Raw genomic sequence first — 17,657 nt, 5'->3', positions numbered from 1 at the left:
TTTTTATTAGCCACAGCGTTTTACATTCCCACCAGCAGTTTTCTGTTAGTGGTTGCCCTAGAGTGTGCAGTATACATTTCCAAGTAATCCAAGGCCACTTTCAAATAACATTTCTTTTAACATCTCTTGCAAGGTGGTTCTATTGGCAACAACTTCCCTTGGGTTTTGTTTGTTTGAGAAAGTCTTAATTTCTCTTTCACTTTGGAAGGATAATTTTACCAGATACAGAAGTCTGTGGATTTTTTCCTTTCACCATTGTAAATATTTCACTCTGTTCTCTTCTTGCTTGGATGGTTTCCAGAGAGAAGTCTGATGTAATTCTTATTCTGGATGCTCTATAGGTAAGGTGGCGCTTTTCCTTTGGCTTCTCTCAAGATTTTTGCCTTGTCTTTCATCTTCCATGGATTGAATATGATATACTGAGTCCAGTGACTTGTAAATACTGATAAGGGACAACTGATCTACTGAAGCACTTGGAAGAATATTTAGGCAACAGTTTGGGTTTGAATACAGCAACCTTCCCTCTAGTCCTCCACAATAGGCTGCAACAGAGATTCGCAGTAGTAGTCACTCCTCTGCTTACTGAATTTTACTCTCTTGTTATTTTCATGGGCACTGGATAATGTTTTCTTTCTGTTCAACAACCTATTATCTGGGGTGTTGTTTCCTTACTAACTCATATCAGAAATGATGTTATACTCAGTTTGCTCATGGTATGGGCTGTGGGGTGCTCTGATTGGGCCTGCCTTACGTGATCAGTCAAATAAGAGGTCATGAGAACTGCTGTCCTTCTGGCATGGCTCTACTGTCCTGGACTCCTCCTGCCATCTTTGTCAAAGATCACGTTAAGGGTGTCCATTGTAGTTTTCCAGGTCCTTTGTAAGGGTGTCTTTCAACCTCTCTGAGCAGAGGGAAATGATGGAGCTGTGTTTGAGAGAAGAATAATGAATATTGGACAAAATAGCTAGTTTTTATCCCCCTACAAATTCTGTTTTATTTTCTGCCTAGAATAATATTAAGGAATAATTGACTCCTTACCCACACTGGTTTTTCAGCCATCAGCTGGTGAAGTCTCTTTCCTTGAACAATTTATACATCAGAGAAGTGGGGACCACATTAATGGTTCACTCATTGTTTAAGCTCCATGGGCATGACCTCAAGATTGATACCTCGGTGGCCAATTGGCCTGCCCCCCACCTCCTCTTTAAGACAAGATGATGTGAAATGATGACACTACATGAAAACATTTATTTTCTTATTTGGGCAGAGAGATAGGCTTACTTTTTCTCATGAGTAGAATAATTACAGGATATCGAAGATGCAAAAATTCTTGTGGTATTAGATAGGATAAGATGTAAGACTGAAGAACTTTGCTCACGCTTTTGTCTCCTCCATCTCCCATGGCTTGTGGGAATTTCCTATCCTAATCCAGTGGCATCATCCTACTGAATGTTTTTCATGTCTAGATATTCCCAGATGAAGGACACCTCATCATACAGCAATGGCCATGGTCTCAGGAGGCTGAAACAGATTGTCCAAAGGCTCCCTGAAACCTCACTGTTCCATGCTATCTTTATAATTTAGTTTAATTTGGATTAACAAGCATTTCTTGTCCACTCTTTCAAGTCCAATACTTGGCTAGTGTAGGATGAACAATAGTAGCCATGACATAATTTATTAATTTTTAAATTGAAGTATAGTTGATTTACAATGTTGTGTTAGTTTCTGGTACATAGCAAAGTGATTCAGGTACACATATATTCTTTTTCAGGTGCTTTTCTATTATATTCTATTACAAGAGAGTGAATATAGTTCCCTGTGCTATACAGTAGGACCTTGTTGTATATTTTATGTATAGTAGTTTGTATCAGCTAATTCCGAACTCCTAATTTATCCCTCCCCCAACCTTTCCCCTCTGGTAACCGTAAGTTTGTTTTCTATGTCTGTGGGTCTGTTTCTGTTTTGTAAATAAGTCCACTTGTAATATTTTTTTAGATTCCACAGATAAGTGACCTCCTATGGTATTTGTCTTTCTCTGTCTGACTTACTTCACTTAGTATGATAATCTCTATGTCTATCCATGTCGCTGCAAAAGCCATGGCATAATGTAATCATCAAGAGTAATGTTAAGCGGTGTTCTGTAGAAACTATCATGTTTGGGTGGTGGGTTTTTTTTTTTCCTTGCACAGTTAGGCAGTTGGCTTTCAGCTGGAATTTGATTGGAATGTTACGGCTTACTAAAGTACTGACACGCCAGGGAGCACAGAGGGACAGAGGGACTGGCGCTGAGTTGAAAGCGCTGCAGCTGCAGAGAGGCTAACACACGCCATTGTTCCCGTACTAGCAAGGAAAGTAAGCAGGCCACGTTTACCGGTAATAATAAGGAAAGAAAAACTCTTCATAGGGATTCTGAAGAGAACTTTATGTATTTCTAGGCTCAAAGACTAAGAACTATATGCAAAGAACTGCTGGGAACGTGAAACAAGAAAATGCCCCTCCCCCCATCAAATATTGGAAAAGACTCAGGGAACACAGAGGGTGATAAGTAGCATAATGAGAACGTGGGGACAAAAAATGCTTAGCCTGGACCTGAGCAGAGGCACAGGTCACAGAGATCATTGCTGGACCCACAATGAGGAGGCAGTTGAAATTAATATCATCATTGTCATTGTCATCATCATCATCATCACATTGACTTATTCAGTACTTAAAGTGACTCAGGCTCTGTGTTAAGTGATTTATGTGTTTGTTTACCTAATTTTCCAAAGAACTCTATGAGCTAGGTCCTCTTATGCTGCTTTTATAGATGAGGAAAGGGGAGAGGTTAACTGCTCTGCGTGAATACACAGCTTGGAACGCCTTAAGAGTTAATCATCACAGTGCGTGGGCTTATCCATGAAATACTATGTACACCATCTCCATTTCACCATTTGGGCTCATCCATCCCCCAAAATCTATTTGACATCTTCTGTTTCAGTGTTAAATATGCCATCCAGGTATATTTATGTGTAGATACCCATAATGAATGGACACTTTCTACCTATTGCCCTCAAAAGTCTGGTAACTAGAGTTGATACAAACAGCTTCTTTTATAGAATGATCTGTTTATAAGACTTAATAAATTCTGGACGTGCTGCTATTATAGTCTTTATTATAATTGAAGATCTTTTCCATTCACAAAAGAAACTATTAAGGCAAGCATGTAAAATCAACCACAAAGGCATCTCTTCTGTTGAAGCAGTAGAAATGTCTTTTAAGATGAGAATACACTGGACACCTTCAACATTTTCTCTTCACTGTTTCTTTTTCACCTGGCTCGTGTTCCACGTTCTCTGGAAAGAACTGCCTTGTATAAACCATCTTGAGAGCAAGGTTCTTCAGCAGTGACAGCCTGCTATACTGTGCTTTTCTGTCTAGAATGCTGTTGCTAGCTTTTTTAAAATCATCATTTTCTTATAGAGATTTTTTTTCCTCCTCTGAATAAAAAAAAGTGAATTATTTCTATTTGTTTTGTTGGCATGATTATATTTTGAGTATGGTTTTGAGTACATCATTTAAATATGATTCTATTAAAGTGATTATCTTTGGGTCTTCATGTAGGAACTAGTGATGTGTGTCTGATAATCTAGGTCTCCTGGTTATTCCCCGCCCTTTCTTTTTTTCTTTTTCTTTTTTTTTTTTTTTTTGGTAATCCTGCATGTTGTGGCCAAGAGCATAAAAAAAAAGTTCTTTTCACAGCATATTTCCCTTTTGAATTTTGCCTTCCACTGAAGGTTCCGGGACAAAATGACCCACTTTCCTCCCTTTGCAGTTTGTAAAAGTGATGAAATTGCCTTTTTAAAAAAACTTTGTTCAGCTTTTCTCATCTAGAATTCATCTTGTAGAAACAGATAGGTATCACTGCTTTTCCCTCAGGTAACACTGAGAATAGTCTTCATTATTCTGAGGGAGAAGGAAGAGAAATAAAAAGGGATATGTATATCAGTGGAACCTGAGATCATTATGAACAGTCGTTACCTGTGGGTGAAGCTAATTGTAGCTTTCCTAAAAGTAAGAGTTAAGTTTGTCCCATTTAACACCAACGAATCTATTTTATACTGTTTTACATGCAGACATGTACATATAAATGTGTTTTATTTTTAGAGTACCATTTGGATAATTTGTTCTTAGCATCCTCTCATTTTCCAGAATTGTCTTTTTCTGTAGAAGACTGTTCTGCCCACCCAAGGGTCATCTAATAACAGTAGGAATATAGTTGGGGATTAACTAATTGTGTCGCTGTATCCAAAATCCTTTGACTTTGGGAATTTGACAAAACTCAAGAGACACTTAACAAAAGGATACAGAAAGCTCACTGAGACAAGGTACCTATAGATATTTCATACAAACTGTGATTTAGGACTTCTGTGCCATCAGTTACCAAGTCAGCTTCTCTTCCTGTCTCTCCCTCTCACTCTTTGTTGGACCACAGGCTTTCAAGTGTCTGCCTCTTTCTTTATGTTGACCTAATCTTTTTCCCTTCAGACTAGTGTCATCTATTTGCACATCTGTCTTCACCAAAATGGTGATCTAGGTCAGAGTCACACGTCCCTTTAGTTCAGCTGCATTCTACCCACTGAGTACAGCTGGGATGCTTGTTAGTTTAAATTCTTTGGAGTGGGGGAGCATGTAATTAGGTTTATTTAATTTACTTATTTATTTTAAAGGAGGTACTGGGGACTGAACCCAGGATCTCGTGCATGGTAAACACGCATCTACCATTGAGATACACCCTCTCCACTTAGTTTAAATTCTTGAAGTATTTTGATCGGGTGCTGGCTAGAGAGTGAATTGCCCAGTCTTGGATCCAGTGTCTACTATTGATCCAAGCAATCAATCATAGTAATCCTACAATGGCTAACGTGTACTTTGGACTGCTTCAGGGTTGAGATTAGGACAGGAATGTTTACAGACTATAAGAGGTAACAGGAACTGTGACTGGCTAAGGAGATAAGTGGTATTGAGAATAACTTTTTTCTTTTTTTTTTTTTTACACAACAAGTCACCCTTCTTGTTTAATTTATAAATAAAGTCAGCTGTTCTAGATTTAGAAAAATACCTCATCATGTCTTTAATCTACTTTGACTCACTGACATTGTAGGCCCTTCCAGTTTCATTAAAAGCCATTGTTGAGGATCCCAGTTGCTTTCTTCCAGTTTTATCCTTGGCTTTCTCTTTGGCTAGAAAGCACATGGGTTGGTTTTCCTGGACCCTTGGCATTTCCCAGCCCATGGCTCTTCCTTCTTCTAGTGCCTTAGGGAGGTTATCCTGCTTTAACTCAGGCTTTTAAACCCAAACTCCAGCACAATTTGGGCTTGTATTTGGTGTGTATTTGGGCCTCCTTGGAAGGTTTAGATGACTTATGTGATTCTCCAGTTTCTTTCTAAGAAGAGTATGTTTACTGGCATAGCAATTAGTTTCTTATAACTTTGTTGGTTATGTCTCAAAAATAGGAGTGACATATGTAGCACAGGGAACTATATTCAATAGCTTATAATAACCTATAATGAAAAAGAATATATATATATATATACACATTATATATATACATGTATAATGAAACACTGTGTTGTCCACCAGAAACTAACACAACATTGTAATTCAACTATACTTCAATTTAAAAAAAATAGGAGATATATTATTTTCTGAAACATGGATGAAAACTTAATTAGCACTTAGGCAGGAAGCAAATAGGACTATAACAGTGAGAAATCTGGGTCAGCAAAATTCATCTTGTTGGAAGGGCATCCTAACTGAGAGGACAGCCTTTTCAGGCTAAAGATATTAGTTAATTGCAGACATAAATTCCTTATGTACAGACTTCTGACATTTTATCTTGACTACACTTAAGGCCTGCATTAGACTTTTACTTGAGGTGCAGAGAAATCACTCTCTTTAAAATTATGCTGCAGCCTTCTTGATAAATTCACCATTGCTCTTTCTACCCAAGGAAGGTTTAATAATAAATCTGAGTCTCTTAACAGCAATAGCAAAGCACTGATGCTCTTTTTCTCTTGCCCAAGATCTATGTGCCCCGACACTGGTATTGTGTCACATCCTAATCCCAGAACACCGAGCAGTTTCTCAGTTTGTACAGCAGCCTGAATGCACCGCTTTATCTACCTTCAAAGTTAGAGTTATGAGCAGAATTGCTTATGGAAGTTTCAGCATTCAGCCACCCTGCACAAAGTGATTTAAGCTGGAGTCAGAGGGCAAAATTTGGGGACTGACATGAGCAGTGATGAGGTGTCCTCTACATTCCTCAGGCTGTCTTTTTCTACCTGTGTTCAAAGAACTTGCTAGAACATGGTGGGCTAGATATGAGGAGGAACACGTAGTTAAGTTGGTGAGCCATTTGGCCTCTTGGGAGCGCCATTTGCTCAGTGTAATGAAAGTGTTGGGTGAGATTGGCAGTTCCTAGTTCAGGCAGTGAGTTGGTTGCTTGGGTGTATTGTGATTGGTTATAAAGTGTGTCATGGGTTGCTTGTTACAGATGACATTTAAAATAGTGAGATTTGAGATGTATATTAAAAGTGTGAATTCAAGGCTGTTCCTGTAAGATCGTCCCTCTCACTTGCTTGCATTAAGGTCTGCTTTCGTGAGTAAAAGACTAGAGAAGTGTATGGGCTTCCTAGGGCTGCTGCAACAAAATGTCACAAATTGGGTGGCTTAAAACTACAGAAATTTATTCTCTCACAGTTCTGGGGGCCAGAAGTCCAAAATCATGGTGTTGGCAGGGTCATGGTCCCTCAAAAGCCTGTAAGCTGCTGCCTGGTGAGTCACGAATCCTAAACAACATCAGTAACAGCCATAGCCAGTGGGAAGCCCTCCCAGCACTTGAGAAAATTTACCCAGTGTTAAGTATTTGCTTTTACGAAGACACAGGTATCTCTTGGAAAATCAGTAAAACATTCTAGGTGGCTGAGGACATCATTTTCTCTGACTTCTGGGTTGTTTTTTGGGAGTCCTTCATTTGGCTTTTGGGCCCAACTCTCATAGAGCTGTTTAGATGGCCTCACTGAAAAGGTCCCAGGTAACTGGTTATCTATGCCATCCTGAAGTTTTGCAGGGAGGGCCTTGTCTTTAAGCTCCATTCCAGTGCTAAGTGCTCCAATTCTCAATAGCTTTTGTTCTGAATTTAATATCCAATATGGTAGACTACATGGGTTTCCTTCCGTTTGTGCTTAAGAAGAGATAGTGAGCTGCATTCGAAACTCCTTAAGAAATTGGGAGGAATTACCTGATTTTTATTTATAAGGCTCTGCAAGATTTAATTCGCACTTCTCCAGTAGGGTCGCCAGGGGGCCCTTCGCGATTGCAGGCGGGTAACCGGGAGCCGGGGCCTGGATCTCTCTGAGGACCCGCCAGGGCCCATTCATGCCTGCCCGGAAACCAGAGCCCCTGCGGGAATTGTGGCTCCGAAGAAGTGACTGGTTTCCTCTGCTCTAAACCCTTTCCCAACATTTCTTGGTGCGGCTGCTTCCTGAACGAGCCCACCCGCCGACGGTTGAGAGTTTTCGGTGGATTCAGCCTAGGAGAAATGTGCAGTGCTCCCTCTTTGCTGGCCACTGCCCCTCCGCGGCCTTGGTTATCGCACTCCCGTGTGCCCTGCTGGTTCGGTTCCGGCAGCCCTCGGCCAACACCCTCTCACAGATCACCAGCAGCCTGTACATCAGCCACGGTGTGGCCGCCAGCAACAAGCTCATGCTGTCCCGCTTCCAGATCACCGTGACATCAACGTCTCGGTGGAGACAGAGAACACTTCATAGGAGGACATGCAGTAGGTGCAGGTGCTTGGGGCAGATGCGTCCATCTCGTGCCCCGCAACTTCCTGGGCCCCGCTGCTGAACGCCCCCACGGTAGGGAGACGAAGCAGGGCCGTCCCCTGCTGCGCTGAGTCGTGTCTCTGCTCCAACGCTCTGCCGCCCTCGGCTCTGCTGCCCCCGGAAGCACCGGCCACCGCGCTGCTTGGACCACGCCTGGACCAAGCCGCGCCGGCCGTCGTCATCCCGCCCAACATCGGTTTTTGGGAACGGCTTGTCCACTACGAGTTCCAGCTGTTTGGCAATAACACTGAGCACACAGTCCACTCCCCATGGGGGTGATCACCGACGTCTATGAAAAGGAAGTCCGTTTGATGGCAGCCAAACAGTGAGCCGTCCTGGCCAGCCCCTGCCCCAGGGGTCAGAGGTGCGGATCTGCCGTTGATTCCACACCAAGATCTGAGCTTGAACATTCTACTTTAGTTGATAGAGAAAATCAGATGATGGCTCTTAGAAAGCCAAGAAAAAAGGTAAGGCGACTGCAGTTTTTAACCTTATAATCCGTATCTCTGAGGAGTAAAACTCTTACTAAAAGTAAGATGGTGAAAATAAGTTTCCTATCTTGTGAGTGCCAGGGCACGACCGCTGGGGCCAGGCCAGAGTGGGGGAAGCAGGGGCTACCCATTCAGATGCACCTGCCCCCATGCTCGTTGCATGTGGCAGGCCTGGAATCCTGCAGCCCTTCCTGGGATGGACTTCACAGGAGCAAGGCAGCCTGTGTCCCACTTCATTCTTTGGAACCCAAAACCAGGGCCTTAGGCATCATGGCTCTTGTACCTCTCACAGGAAGTGCCAATTTACTAGGTAAGTGGCCATCAAGTGTTGCTCTAGGAGCCTTGGGAACCTTTGGCCACCCTTGCCCCTCACCTTCAACCACGGCAGCCCAACTCTGGGTTTATAGGTTAGGCTTAAGCATAAGATAGGTTTTGAGGAAAGCATTTCATTATATAAAACTTGAAAGTAATTTTTGAGAGCTATTCCAGATGGCAAGGTCTCAAGGTGCCTTTAGTGACTTCCCACCAGCCTTTAGATGGAAAGTAGCATCAGTCCCTTTCTCTGGGGCCTGTGCTGAGAGAGCAGGCCTGATGTCAGACCTCATGGTTTCCTCTTGGCCCGGACGGTTGGGGGTGTGGGCTGGGACCCAGCTCTGTCATCCTGTGACCTGGGGCTTCTTGGGGGTTCAGTTTCCTTACCCCTCTCTGCAATGACAGCTCTTCTCTCCCAGGGTTGTTGTGAGGGTAAAAGGATTGCTAACAGTGGGACTGGCACAGGGCACCTGCTTGGAGTAAAGGGCAGCTCTTGTTATTAATGATACTCCCCAGTCCTGCTGTCTTTGGTCACCACTTTCAACCTCATAACAGCATTTCCCCTATCTGTGCACAGCTCTTTATTGTTACAAAGTGCTCTTCTCTAAAATTGTCCTGTGGGGGGAGGGAGAAGTTTAAGGTCCTTTCAGACCCTGTGTCAGGGGAGGCCTAGACTTAGCAGCCTTTTCAGAATCCAATTATGTATCCAAAGGTTCTGAAGCAAGAACCCACACTTCATGCTCCCCCTGAAACATCTAGTTTGGCATCACTGACCATTAGAACCAGTGCCTCATTCTGGCTAACCACTGAGATCCACGGGGGCACTTGCCCAACGGACAGTCGAGTTGACTCCACCACTAGGGCCTGGAATCTGGGATTGTTCAAACTCCCCAGATACCTAAGGATGTGGCTTGGGAACAGCTATTCTAAATGAAAGTTCTGCAGACAACCGATACACGAAATAAACAAAAGCACGACTGCTCCAGTTGACGTAGAGCTGTGGGTCTGGAGCCTGGTGGATGCTGAACATTCTTCGTCTCCAAATGTGCCCTTGCCTCACTTTCACAAAAGGAGTGCCCAGGGATGAAACTGGGGAGGAAAATGAATGCCAAATCACTGCTCTGGACAGATCTTGTTTCACAGATGGAAAAACAGTCCCACAGAATACCAGGGCTGATGTGGCAGAGCCCCTCAAAGCAGCTTTTCTGGCAGAAACTCAGATGGAAAATTTCTTTTAAAGTACTTTATAAGAAAAATGTATTTGGATATATATGGCCAATTTTTTTCTCATTCAAAAAAATTCCTAAGTTAGCATACCATAAAATTAACTTTTTTTTTGGTTGTACAGTCCTAAGGGTTTGACACATGTATGGTGTTATGTAACCATCCCCGCAATAGGAACACAAAGCAGGGCCCTTCCTCCTAAATATTCCCCAGTGCTTCTGCTTTGGAGTCAAGCCCTCGCCCCACCCCAGCCTCTGGCAAACAGTGATCTGTTCTCCATCCCTATGGATTTGCCTTTTCCAGGGTGTCAAGTCATCATGCATGATGTGACCTTTGGAGGCTGAGTTTTTGCACTGGGCATAACATCGTGGAGATTCATCCATGTTGTTGCTTTTTGGCGGTGTTCCATTGTATGGATATACCAGTTTGTTTTACATTCACCAGATGAAAGCTTGGGGTTGTTTCCATTTTTTGGTGGTTGTGAATAAAGCTTCTAAAAAAAAATTCAATGCATATCAATATTTATTTGCAACAAATAACATGGCAAGTCATTTCTAAATGGAAATAAGAACTAGGAAAAAAGTTGAGAGTAGTATATTAGATTCAAGAATCAAAATTTCTAGTCTGTAGTAGCTTGGCTTGATATCCCATTGATAGGGCTGGACTCATGGGCACGTGACTCATGCAGTTGCACAAGACCTGTGCTTAGAAGGGCTCCTGCTTGGTTTAATGCTCTGCTGTAACTGTCTTGAGATTTTGCACTGGGCCCTACCAATTATGTAGTCAGATTAATAATGACAATCAATGGGAAAATTTCAAGCCTGCTATCCTTTACAAGGTCTCTTGGATGTTCACCTATCACAGTTTCTTTCTTTACTCTTTTCTTTCCCAATTAATAGAGTTAGGAAACAGGAATTAAATACAATTAAAACAGGAGCTGATCCTCTGGACATAAAAAGAAGGCTACAGCTGAGAAATTTAAGAACATCTGTTTTCCCCACCTGGTAAATAAGCTCTGGCTATCAGTAGTTTTGAGATTGGGTCTAGGTCACCAGGCAGTCTAGTCATGCCTGACCTATAAGGAGTACTAAGATATGAGATGACTTTTTACGACAAAAAGGAATACCAGCAGTAAGCTGTCTTTCTCTTTAAATTTTACCTGTTTTCTCCACTGTGATCCTACGTGATTACAGGGCTGCAAATTTTTCCAAGGTATTAGTTTAAAGCTTTTAAAATCTGGAAAGCCTCTTTCTTTGAGTTTAGTTTGACCAGGGCTAACTGTCATGGAGTAGCATATTCATTTCCTGAGGCTGTCATAATAAATTACCACAAACTTGGTGGCTTAAAGCAACAGAAGTTAATTTTCTCACAGTTCTGGAGGCCAGCCGTCCAGAATCAAGATGTCGGCAGGGTTGGTTCCTTCTGGAGGATCAGAGAGAGAATTGTTCCAGGGTGCTTTCCTAGCTTCTGGTGGCTGCTGGCAATGCTTGGCTTTCCTTGGCTTGTAGATGGGTTGCCTGAGTCTCTGCTTCCTTCTTCTTCTTCTTTTTTTTTTTAAACACTTTTATTATGGTATGATTCCTGTACAGTAAACTACACATATTTGAGATGAACAATTTGATGAGTTTTGATAAATGTATATACCAGTGAAACCAACACCACAATCAAGATAGCTAACATTTCCATCACTCCCCAAGAGGTGCAAATTTTGAATTCCCAATTTACCCCTTCCCACTCTCTTTACCCACCGGTAACCATAAGTTTGTTTTCTCTGTCTGTGAGTCTGTTTCTGTGTTGCAGATAAGTTCATTTGTGTCCGCCCTCCTTTTTTTTTTTTTTTTTTTTTTTTTTTTAACGATTCCACATATAAGTGGTATCATATGGTATTTTTCTTTCTATTTCTGGCTTACTTCACTTAGAATGATGGTCTCCAGATCCATCCATGTTGCTGCAAATGGATTATTTTATTCTTTTTAATGCTTGAGTAGTATTCCATTGTATACCTATACCACATTTTCTTTATCCAATCATCTGTCGATGGACATTTGTGTTGTTTCCGTATCTTGGCTATTTTAAATAGTGCTGCTGTGAACATTGGGGTGCATGTAATTTTTTGAATTATATTTTCCTCTGGATATATGCCCAGGAGTGGGATTGCTGAATCATATGATAAGTCTATTTTAGTCTTTTGAGGAATCTCCATACTGTTTTTCCATAGTGGCTGCACCAACCTACATTCCCACCGACAGTGTAGGAGGGTTCCCTTTTCTCCACAGCCTCTCCACCATTTATTGTTTGTGGACTTTTTAATAATGTCCATTCTGTTTGGTGTGAGGTGATATCTCATTGTAGTTTTCATTTGCATTTCTCTGACAATGAGAAATGTTGAGCATCTTTTCATGTGCTTATTGACCATCTGTATGTCTTCTTTGGAGAAATGTCTATTTAGTTCTTCTGCCCGTTTTTTGATTGAGTTGCTTTTTTTTTTGATATTAAGCTGTATAAGTTGTTTGTATATTTTGGAAATTAGTCCTTTATTGGTCACATCATTTGCGAATATTTTTTCCCATTTTGTAGGTTGTCTTTTTGTTTTGTTGATGGTATCCTTAGCTGTGCAAAAGCTTTTAAATTTAATTACATCCCCCCTTTTTTTTTTTTTTTTTTTTTTTTGCTTTTATTTCCATTACTCTAGGAGCTGGTTACAAAAAAAAATATTGCTGTGTTATGTCCAAGAGTGTTCTGCCTATGTTTTCCTCTAGGAGTTTTATAGTATCTGGTCTTACATTCAGGTCTTTAATCCATTTGGAGTTTATTTTTGTATATGGTATTAGAGAATGTTTTAATTTCAGTCTTTTACAGGTAGCTGTCCAGTTTTCCTAGCACCACTAGTTGAAGAGACTGTCTTTTCTCCATTGTATATTCTTGCCTCCTTTGTTGTGTATTAACTGACCATAAATTCTGCTTCCTTCTTTTCTTTCTTTTAAATTTTTTGTTTTGTTTTGTTTTGAAGGGGGAGGTTCATTCATTTATTTATTTTTAGAGGAGGTACTGGGTGTTGAACCAGGACCTTGTGCATGCTAAGCATGTGCTCTGCCACTTGAGCTATACCCTACCCACCCTGCTTCCTTCTTTATGTGGCCTTTCTCCCTGTGTCAATGTGTTCTCTTCTGTCTGCGTCTTTTTTCATCAGGACATAGGGCTGTTGGATTTAGGGCCCACCCAGATAATCCAGGATGATCTGATCTTGAGGTTCTTAATTCCATCAGCAAAGACTCTTTTTCCAAATAAGCCCATGTTCACAGGTTCCAGTTGGACATATCTTTTGGGAGCCACCATTCAAACTACCACAGGTGATATATGCCTTTTGGTCAGTAAAAGCTTAAGCTTCTGTGAGCTGAATCATTCCTGTCTTAAATAATGTTACCTAGGCCTCTAGGGGTTGCAGGCACTGGTATCAGCTTGTGCCAGCATACAGAAGCTGACTGTTAAATTTCCAGGAATTTTGCCTGTTGTTTCACACAGCCATTAATAAAATGTAAATTATGTAAACTGACAATTAAGTTATATTAAAACCAAAAATTATATGTACTCAAAACTCATCACTTCCTAATTATTTTACCTCATTTTATTATTCTGTGCTCTTGAGGTTATCTACATCTATTGTATCAGTGTGGTTGATTGCTGAGCATCTCTTTCTCAACTCCAAGTGCAGTCACATTGCAAGCTTGAAATTGACCATGGTGGGAGTATTTACACCATGGAAATCGGCAAGTGCTACACATCCCCTCTCCTCCAGAGCCAGTTTTTAAACATTTCTCATTATACTGCTGATCCTTGTAACCATGACAATGTGTACCAGAAACTTCTGAGCAGGAAACTGATACAGGAAAAAGAATGTGGGGCGAGAGGATGTCTGTGTCCCAACATAAGCATTTTATTTTTTCATTAGGCTTCTTAGTTTCTTGATATCACAATAGAATGACGAGAAAACAAAAACAAACCAACCCCCCCCCCAAAACCCCCACGAATCTGCAAATCTCCAACAAAGAACAGAGACTTCAAGGCAACTTCTGTTGAGTCCCTGGGATGTACTCCGCCAAGTGTGGGTCCTTGGCTTCTCACAGGAAGGAGTTTAAGAGTGAGCCACAGTTGAGTAAAAGTAGATTTATTCAAAGAGATACTTATTCCATAGACAGAGTGCAGGCTGTTTCAGAAGGCAGGAGAAAGGCCACTAGGTGTGGGGGTTGGGTGCTCAGAGTAGTTACACACTCTGCAGACAGAGTGCAGTCTGTCTCACTCAGAAGGGAGAGCAGCCATGAGGTGTGGTGGGTGTTAGTTTTTATAGGCTGGGTAACTTTATATGCTAACAAGCGGGAGGATTATTCCAGCTACTTTGAGGAAGGGGCTGGGTTTCCCAGGAACTGTACCACCATCCACTTTTTGACCTTTTATGGTCAGCCTCCAAACTGTCATTGTGCCTATGGGAGTGCCATTTACCACGCTAATATATTACAATGAGCGTATAATGAAGCTCAAAGTCTACCAGAAGTGAAATCTTCCACCATCTTGAGCCTCAAGGCCCACTGGAGGTTGAGTCTTCCTCAATCTTGGTGTTAATTGCTGTGTCATTCCTTGAATGGCCGTGCCCTGTCCCCTTTCTTCCTGTCTCAAAACCAGCAAAAGCACCCTATGACTACGGATACTACGTAATCCGATTATTTAAATTTAGCTATGATTTCAGTGAAAAATTCATTAAATATGTATAATTAAATGTGATTTATAATTTTTAACTTATGGTTTTATCTATTACTAAATACACTAGTCAAAAACATCCTTTACTAGTCTGTATAACCTAACTTTTGTTTAAAATAATATCATTGAACTTCCTATGATAACATAAGTATTTTCAAGGTGCAAAGTTGATAGTTTGTAAACACTAGCAAACCTTTTATTTGGGCCAGTTCAGGGATGAGATGACAGAGATGCTCTGTGAAACTTAGAGTTGGCCAGGCTTTTAACTTGCTGTGGTCTAATGAAATATTTTAGTTTGATCTCTACTTTTTGTTTTTCCTTTGTTATCCATTGGCACCTTAGGCATTAGCTGGAAGTGAATTAAATGGCCCCAGAAGCTGTAATTCTGCAGCCAGCAAGATATTGGAATAGAATTGATTATCTGGAGGAGTTTGCATATGGAAGCAGCCCTCCTACCTATCTATTCATTTCCATTTTAACCTAAGAGGTATGTGGGGAGCTTGTTAATACCCTTGGAGAGTTTGATCCCTCTGCCTGTGGGGCTTCTGTATCAGCTGTGAATACTTAAAATCCATAAAAGTGAAATCATAAATAAAAGCAAACATGACAGAGGAGAAGATAATTCCAAAAATATTAGAAACTATATCTTCAGGCAATGTCAAATAAAAAAACAAACCCAGACTCAAGTAAGGAGGGACTTTAGTTGAAAAGACTATGGGAGTTGGGAGAGGGGGGCTATTACAGTAGGAGGGAAGGAACTATTGCAACAGAAGGCTCTGACCATTATATCTATAAGGGTCTCAAAGGCCAGGCAGAAAGGGATTTCATTTTAAAGGGAGAAATAAACAAAGCTAGGAAGGTCTGGGTGTGGAGAGTGGGGTGAACCGGGGATTGGTTGGTCTGTTGAGCAGAAAATGTCTGTTTTTGTGGTCAGCTGATTCTCAGGAAAGGCTGTTAAGGGGTTTTGTTCTGTATTCCAGTGCTTCCTTAAGCTCCTAATGCTTGCTTACGTGCAACTGTGGGCCAAAGTTCAGGATTCTGGGGGAAAGAGAGAAGCCGGATGAAAGTTGGTCAGGTCAAGTTAGTGAGCATTTTGTCCGGACTGTTCAGTGGGGATAAACAGTTCAAGCAATCATTTATTAGGTAAAGAAAGGGAATTTCGAGAGCCTGTGCCTGGCCTTGGCAGAGACACACAGTGGAGTCATCCATGGGTTTTATACAAGTCATATGTGAAAGGATGCTTCTTTGCAATAAACTGTTTTCTGAAATACGAAAGGATGTATTGACTATCCCTGTTTTCCGGGAACGTGAGGCTCAGGTAAAGTTCTACGTTTTCAGCAGCGAATGCAGTTCACGCTATATTTTACATCAGACTTCAGCTCTAATCCTGTGCTGTATTTGAGAGACTGTATCAGATATTTTTTTTTGTTTTATAATACCCTTTATTAAAAAAAAAAGCCTCTGGAATTACTTGGCAGGTGGAAGTAAGATTTTGCATGAGGCAGAGCTTGTCACTTCTGTCAAGCAATTTGTGTTGTCCTCCAACACACAAGTTCCTAATACTGGTAGAGCAGACAGGTAGCTAGATATGAGCAGAGAAAGGGGGACACCGACCAAATGGCAGGAATTGGGCAGAAAGGAGGGGCACAGGCCAAATGCAGGAAACCACACATCATGTAAGCACCAGGGGTCCCTGGGCAGAGAAGGAAAAGCAGGAAACTTTGGGCTGATAAGAGATCATGCCTTTTGGGGTGACAAGTGGCCTTGAGAAGAACAAAGAAAGGTGAGAAAAGGCAGGAATTTCTAGTGTCCGAATGTAACCTTTTGCTCATTATGCCCTCATTTCAATAAAATTAGCCTTGCTGATCAGAAGTACCCATCATGCACCGATGCCATGACACTTCCGATCCAGACTAAATAAGGACAAAAATCCCTCCTCACTTTGGGAAGGTGGAGTTGGGATGATAATCAGGGAATACAACCCCAAACGCTTCCCTCGCCAATGAATATTCTGCCCATTCATTTTTACTCCCTATGTGGCTAACTTGCCAAAGAAACTCAGGGCAGCCGCTCACCTCAGCCTGCCGGCTCTCCCCTGAGAGTGTACTGTCCATCCTTTAATAAATCCTCACTTTACCTTTTTTAACCACTACGTCTTGTCTCTGAATTCTTTCTGGGACAGGACAAGAACCTGGAACACCGGTTCCATCTATCGGCAACAATACTACCTGCACTAGTGAAGACGTCACCAAAAATTTTTGTAACTGAAAGTGTTACCAGGAGGAGGGAAATAAGAATTACCTCGGTTCTTAGTCACTCGAAAAAAAAAATAATTTTTAATGAGGGACAGAAAGTGTGATATAAAGATGATTTTATTAGTAAAGCAAAAAGGTAGTAAAATAGAGTACGCTCCCAATTGTTGGGAGCGGGCCAGTCCAAGAGAGGAAAAATGGCGCCATTCCTTTATTTCTCCTGTTTCTATATCCTGGCTTAGGGGTGTTTTTCGTGATTGATTGATTGATTCACGGCTCAGGTTGAGTGCTCAGGCTGACTGACAGCTCAGGTCCCTTGTGCTCAGGTGCGCCCATCCCCTTTTGGGCGGTTCTTACCCATGAAGCACACAGAGAAACCCACGGGAGGGGGCTCAAAATGTAATATTAATTACATTATAATGAGCATTGGACCAGGTTAAGCCGGCTCCTTCTTTCTATTGCATGGATGCAGCATTGGATCCTAGCTGTCTTCTTTGTTGGCCCTCATTTAGAGAAAGTTTTTGGAGCCCCTTGTCCTGAGTGCAGGCATACCATTATTTTCTGGGTTGCTCCTTTCCCCTTCCTCTCTCCCTGCCCAGTGCTCATCTCTATCTAACTGCCTAGCAAGCTGCTGTAATTCAGAATTTGAAATAACCCCACAGTGCTCTGAAATTTCACTGGAGTTCCTTTCTGAAGCCAGCACAAAAGCAACCTTTTTTTTCCTCCTTTTGGTTTCTCCATCTCCCTTCTCTCCCTCCAGC

The 17,657-nt window shown here is 41.7% G+C and overlaps 1 pseudogene; it reads left to right on the top strand.

The window, feature by feature from the left end:
• Nucleotides 1–6,780: 6,780 nt before the first annotated feature.
• Nucleotides 6,781–8,194, top strand: LOC123617683 (dual specificity protein phosphatase 18-like; annotated as a pseudogene).
• Nucleotides 8,195–17,657: the final 9,463 nt, after the last annotated feature.

This window comes from Camelus bactrianus, chromosome 11, assembly GCF_048773025.1.
Source record: "Camelus bactrianus isolate YW-2024 breed Bactrian camel chromosome 11, ASM4877302v1, whole genome shotgun sequence".
NCBI lineage: Eukaryota > Metazoa > Chordata > Mammalia > Artiodactyla > Camelidae > Camelus > Camelus bactrianus.
Note: the sequence above shows the minus strand (reverse complement) of the source record. Positions and strands in the feature narration are given on the sequence as shown.